The 6794-nt window shown below is 41.2% G+C and overlaps 1 non-coding gene across 1 annotated transcript; it reads right to left on the bottom strand.

Annotated features, from left to right (window-relative positions):
* Positions 1–6245: 6245 nt before the first annotated feature.
* LOC114377765 lies at positions 6246–6352 on the bottom strand. Its single transcript, XR_003659201.1, has one exon. It is a non-coding gene; the product is annotated as a small nucleolar RNA R71 (small nucleolar RNA).
* Between the last annotated feature and the right edge of the window lie 442 nt (positions 6353–6794).

Raw genomic sequence — 6794 nt, 5'->3', positions numbered from 1 at the left:
AACATTACGAAACTTCACGAATTTCGTAACGATACTTATTTTCCTTCTGCAAGGTTACGAATCCTTACGGATTATGTATTTACTCTTTTTTAGCTTTCGAAGAAGTTATGGAAACTCACGGATTACGCAAAAACACCTTTTTTCGATTTCCGCCACATTACGGAATTTCACGGATCGCGTAAGCCTGCTTCCTTTTGATTTTTGACACGTCTCGGGACTTCATTTTTTGTGCAACAAAGGACGCCAAGTAATCTCAAAGCGGCTAACCAAAGGTTGCATGTCATCAAGTAATAATCCCCGGACGAAATTAGGGTATGACAACAGTCAATCTGTGTTTTCCAAAAAAATTAAATCAAAATCAAAATCACAAAATAGGGAAAGAATGTCATGAACATTGTACAACTTTCCATTGCATTGCATTGTTTCATATGAGGTCAGCATTACCAAATTTCACGACAAAGGTTGCATGCGTCTGCATCCCTAAAAATCATGTTAACTGCATAGGTTTCCTACATCTCGTGTCCAATCTTTTTGGATGACCGGCCCTTTCGATGAGTCGATCTCTTGCTTTCTCATAAAGGTGGACCATTGGGTACTAGTACCTATCACCTTTAGAGGACTATATGTCCTCGCCATCAGAGGACTGCACATCCTCGCCTGCAGAGGGCTGCACGCCCTCGCCTTTAGAGGGCTACGCGTCCTCATTTTCAGTGTGCTCCATATCCATACCTTAAGAGAATATAAGGTCCTTTGCCCTTAGATGCTTAACCGAGACTTGCGCTCCCGGTTAAGGGGCCAGTAGTTTCCTTTTATCAGTTCCTGGGCCACCCCCTGATATTGGAGGGCGACCAACTGTGCGAGCACATCCAGAGAGGGAGGCTATCACGCATCTACTATGCATATTGGGGCAAGATTTCACCAGTGCCGCTGCAAAAAGACGAGTGCGGATTAGGTGCACCAACACGACCACTCTTACATGGATATTGATGACGTTGCTATTTAGCAACATTCTGCCCAGCGACCACAATGCCAATCTCCCCCTGCAGATGTATCAGTTGGTCTGTGTCGTCATGACATAGGTAAGTATGCACATGGCTCAATTGATTTCTGATGTCATCTATTGTTTGCAGGGATCGCGCCCACAAGACGCCCAATGGACCCGAAGAAGTCCAATAGGGCCCTGGGGTTTCCAGCTCTGGTTACGGGCCTCTGTCACTCCTACAGGGTGCCCGTCCCCCCAGCGAGGTCATGCCATCGTGACATAGGTAAGTATGAACGTGACTCAATTGATTTCTGATGTCATCTATTGTTTGCAGGGATCGCGCCCACAAGACACCTAGTGGACCCGAAGAAGTCCAACAGGGCCTTGGGGTTTCCAGCTCTGGTTACGGGCCTTTGTCAGTCCTACAGGGTGCCCATTCCCCCAGCAAGGCCATGCCATCGTGACATAGGTAAGTATACATATGGTTCAACTGATTTCTGATACCATCTATTGTTTGCAGGAATCGCACCCACAAAGACACCCAGTGGACCCGGAGAAGTCCAACAGGGCCCTGGGGTTTTCAGCTCTGGTTACGGGCCTCTGTAGTCCTACAGGGTTCCCGTTCCCCCCGGCAAGGTCACGTCATCATGACATAGATAAGTATGCACATCGCTCAACTGATTTTTGATGTCATCTATTGTTTGCAGGGATCGCGCCTGTAAGACACCCAGTGGACCCGAAGAAGTCCAACAGGGTCTTGGAGTTGCCAAGCTCTAATTACGGGCCTCTTTCAGTTCTACGGAGTGCCTGTCACCCCCAGCAAGGTCATCAGGCCCCCTACTAATCGAGCTTTCATCAAGAAGTACTACATCCCCAGACAGGCACAGGGCGAAACACCACAGCAGCCTGGGGATGGCCGGCAGCGGGCAACAGACGCACCGCCATCACCTCTAGAGTTCACCTCAGCTCATTCTCAAAAAGGTTAGAGCGTTGCTTACGACCCATGGCCGACCAATAGGCGACCAAGTCCAAAGCCAAAGGTAAGCAAAGTACTAGATCCGTGATCGACAAGCCATCACGCGTCCAGATCAAGACGTTAAAGAAGCGCTACTAGGAGGCAACCTAGTACCTTTTAAATCTCTGCTTGTTATTTGATCACTTTTGTTTCTCAAGTCATAGCAGGACACACCTAGTTGCTCATGATCCTAGGAATTTAAATAAAACAAGCACAAGCTCGGAAGGTAGTCATACCTCACAATATATATATATATATATATATATATATATATATATATGTTTAGGTAGAAAGATACCTTGGATATGCATGTATGTAGCAAAAATACTTCACAAAATATATATATGTATGTTTAGGTAGCAAGATACCTTGGATATGCATGTATATAGCAAAAATATCTCACAAAACATATATATGTATGTTTAGGTAGCAAGATACCCTGGACACGCATAGCAAAATACCTCACAAAAATATACGTATGTTTAGGTAGCAAAATACCTCATGAAAAAAAAGAGAGCGAGCAAGAAAAGAAAAAGAAGGAAGAAAAAAAATAGAAAAAAATAATAAAAAAATAAAAAGTTGACTAGCTAAAAAACAACATGCTTGTGAAAAGAGATAATTTCCAACTTTTCTTTGAAAGATTTTACTGATCTTAACCAGTTTTTGAAAAAAATGTGTATACATCTGAAGGGTGAATGCTGTGAAAATTTTCCAAACGCCCAAAATGGACTTGGATGAATGCATGATTTGATAAAAGAACATATTTTTGAAACACTGGGTTGACTTAAAATAGGGAAAATGAATCCTGAGCCCTAGTGTCACATGACCATAAAAATTTGATGCTTGAGTGTCCACATGGGTGCATGCATGACCAGTTTTGCATAAAATTTCCTAATCATCATTGTTGCATGTGTATCATGGAAATAATGTAGGACATCCCCTTTATCCCCGAACCGCTGGCCAAACCCTAACATATATCATGACCAGCCATTCTACAAGCCTTGAGCCAAAATCCCAACTTATCATAAACCTTGAACCAAGGTGAGAATGTCAATCCTTGCCCTCGGAAAACAACAAAAAAAAAGAAAAGAAAAATTCCCAATCAAAGAGTGGGAGAAAGCAAAAAAAGGAAAGAAAATTCCCGATCAAGGATCAGAAGAAAACAGAAGAAACATCCAGAAAGGTCTTTGGACCAGACAATATCTGAACAATACAGAATTGTCACCAAGTAAACAAGAAAAAGGAAACCACGAACTAAAGTGGTCCTCTCCCTTTGATTGCCGACAAAATCCTGTGCGCTAGCGACTTTCTCGCCACGCACTAAACAAAAGCATACTCTCCTTCCCCGATAGACACATCATTTTTCAAAAAGAAAAAAAAGCATATGTTGCTCTGATCAGTTGGAAGTTTTGTCTCTTTACTAAAGCATGTTCGCATTTTAGTGAAGAAAACACTGAGACTATTTTTAGTCTCACAGTTATCAAGAACTACGTAGGTCTGAGTTCCTCATCCCAAATTGAGGATACGTAGGAGCAAAAGCCCTGCTTTTGTCGACCACCCCACTTTTTGTTACCGTGACCCAAGAGTCCAGTGGCATGCGGAGCCACATGACCGTGTGATGTGCCATCATTTTCTTCTATTTTCTAAACCCTTTTTGCACCATTTTAATTATTGATTGGTATTAATTGTCAATTAATTAGGCAGTTTTATTATTTGGGCTCATTTAGCTAATTTGATGTTTTTAATCTAATTTCAGGAATTAATGAAACATTGGGCTTAATCCGGATTTTGGTTGTGGACTTGAAGAGGGCAAATAAAGCAACGCTTACCTTAGTTAATTTCTAATTAGGAAATTTCGCAATTTTATTTTATGTTGTTCAGTGTTTATTTCGTTTTGGGCCAGAGTATTGTAATAGGGCCCAGTGACTTTGAGTGACTCTTTTTAAATAGCTGCCTTGGGATTCGTGCAGGGCATTCTATTCTGCTATGCTATTTTCATTATTCAGAGCTTTGGTTTTAGGTTTTCACGTTTTTCTGTTCCCTTGTTACAGTTTTCGTTCTTAATGCAAATTTCCGTTTTCTGTTTCTAATTACAAGTTCATTCTTGCTTCTTCTTCTACTTTCATTTACGTTTCTGTTCATTTACGTTTCTGTTTATTTACGTTCTTGTTCATTTACGTTTCTGCTTCATGTTTCATTTGCGTTTTCTGTTTAAATCCATGGAAGGCTAGATTTTCTGGTGTTGTTTCCTTTTGAGGACGAAGCCCAACTCTCTTTGAGGTTTCGTTTGTAATGTGGTTTCCTGGCAGTTTTCCCTTCACCAGTTATCCCAAATTTCATGAATATTAATCAGTGCACGCTTCGTGTTCGATTAATTGCCTCTGAGCCTAACTTGCGTTCATGCTTAATGGACGAAGGGCTAACTGGTGTATGTGGTGCCTAATCACGTATTGAAAACCCTAAGTTGATTTTCGCTTAGTAAATTGAAATAGGGTTGGATTAAGTGGTTGACTGTTAAGGACGAATTCTCCATAACCCAGGATAAGAGAGTGGCTTCTGAATCAGAGGAAACAACCCGTTTTTAATATTAGTAGTTTCGTATTCCATTTTATTTGTTCTTCTCTTTAATTACCAAACAACCAACCCCCCCCCCCCCCATCGTTACTGTTACTGCAAGTATATTATGAACATTTGGCTTGTCACTGCTCGTTGGGAAACGACCTAGGATCACTTCCTTGTTACTGCATTTTCATGTTTATTTGATTCGGGTACGGCCTCGATCAAATTTGGTGCCGTTGCCGGGGAGCAGTGTCCAAAGGTTCATAATAGCTAGCTAGTGTTGTGTGTTTAATCCTTTCGTGTTTTATGTTTAATTGTTAGTATTGTGTTAGTATGTGTGTTAGTGTTGTTTAGTGTCCTGGTATTTTGTTTAATGTGTGTTCTGTTCCAGTTTTCCCATTAAGCGTTTCCCCTGTTTCAGTCTTGGGTGTTTTGCTGTGAAGATTGTGCTTGAAAACAGAGTAGTAGTAGAAATCAGCTTGCGGAAAAACAGAGTAGTAGTAGAAATCAATTAGAGACGGATTTTAGCGACCACCCATGCTGAATTATTTGGGATTTTTTGTTTTAGTAGCTAGGGTTGTTAATTTTGGCTGAATTTTTTTGTGGTAACTTCTTTTAATCCATATTTTGTGGGAAAAATAGCTAGAGCCTTTAGTTTGGTCAGATTTGAAAGTTCCAAAAAACTAGCAAATTTTGTGTTTGTCAAAACTTCAAACGGCCATAACTTTTGCTCCGGTTATCAGAATCGCAATTATTATATATGCATTTGGGGTAGAAAAAAATTTCCTACGCCTTGGAAGCGGGCCATAGGCCGGCTGAGGTCTCCATCGTTCAAAAAAGCCGATTCTGTCAAAAGTTTTTTATTTTTCAAGTTTTATTCACTTATTTTTCTTAACCTACCAATTTTAGCTTTCATAGTTAGACTTTGAATTTTTGTCTGAAATTTTTTGTGCTATCTTCTCATCATTTTATAAGGTTGCTCACAAAATTTCAAGTCATTTGGATATCATTTGAGGGTAGCTGTAGTTCAAACCTACACCTTTATTTACATGACAAGGCAACTAGTTGTGTGCATGCTGAATGTAGTGTATGACTAGAGGCAATCCATCTGACTTACAACCCTTTGATCCTGAGATAGATAGGACATTTCATAGATTAATTAGGCATCATTTTATACCTTTTGATCATTCTGAGCATTCCATAACTGGTGAATCTGTGCATTCTGTTATTGGTGATTTTGAACATCCTGATCTTGAGCATTATAATTTTGAGCATTCTGATTCTGAGCATTCTGATTTTGCACATTCTGAGAACATGGCACAACCTCCACCTCGTGAGAGAACTCTAAGGGAAATGGCTGCACCTGATTTCACCTATGAAAGCTTGTGCATCCAATACCCTGATGAGGATGTCCCATATGTTCTTAAAACTGGACTGATTCATTTGCTTCCAAAGTTTCATGGCCTTGCAGGTGAAGACCCGCACAAACATTTGAAAGAATTTCACATTGTCTGCTCCACCATGAAACCCCCAGATGTCCAAGAGGATCACATATTTCTGAAGGCTTTTCCTCATTCATTAGAGGGAGTGGCAAAGGACTGGTTGTATTACCTTGCTCCAAGGTCCATTACGAGCTAGGATGACCTTAAGAGAGTATTAGAAAAAATTTTCCCTGCTTCCAGGACCACAACCATCAGGAAGGATATCTCAGGTATTAGACAACTCAGTGGAGAGAGCCTGTATGAGTACTGGGAGAGATTTAAGAAACTATGTGCCAGTTGCCCCCACCATCAGATTTCAGAACAGCTTCTTCTCCAATATTTTTATGAAGGACTCAGTAATATGGAGAGAAGTATGATAGATGCTGCCAGTGGTGGAGCCCTTGGAGACATGACTCCTGCTGAAGCCAGAAATTTAATTGAGAAGATGGCCTCCAACTCCCAGCAGTTTAGCGCCAGAAATGATGCCATAGTCATTAGAGGAGTGCATGAGGTAGCTACAAACCCATCTGCATCATCTAAAACTAAGAAGCTTGAAGGCAAATTGGATGCGCTGGTCAACTTGGTAACCCAGCTGGCCTTGAATAAGAAATCTGTACCTGTCGCAAGGGTTTGTGGTTTGTGCTCCTTTGCTGACCACCATACAGACCTTTGCCCTTCCATGCAGCAACCTGGAGCAATTGAGCAGCCTGAAGCTTATGCTGCAAATATTTACAATAGACCTCCTCAACCTCAGCAG

The sequence above is a fragment of the Glycine soja genome, chromosome 11 (assembly GCF_004193775.1).
Source record: "Glycine soja cultivar W05 chromosome 11, ASM419377v2, whole genome shotgun sequence".
NCBI classification, from domain to species: Eukaryota; Viridiplantae; Streptophyta; class Magnoliopsida; order Fabales; family Fabaceae; genus Glycine; species Glycine soja.
The sequence above is the reverse complement of the archived record's forward strand: the minus strand, read 5'-3'. Positions and strand labels throughout refer to the sequence as shown.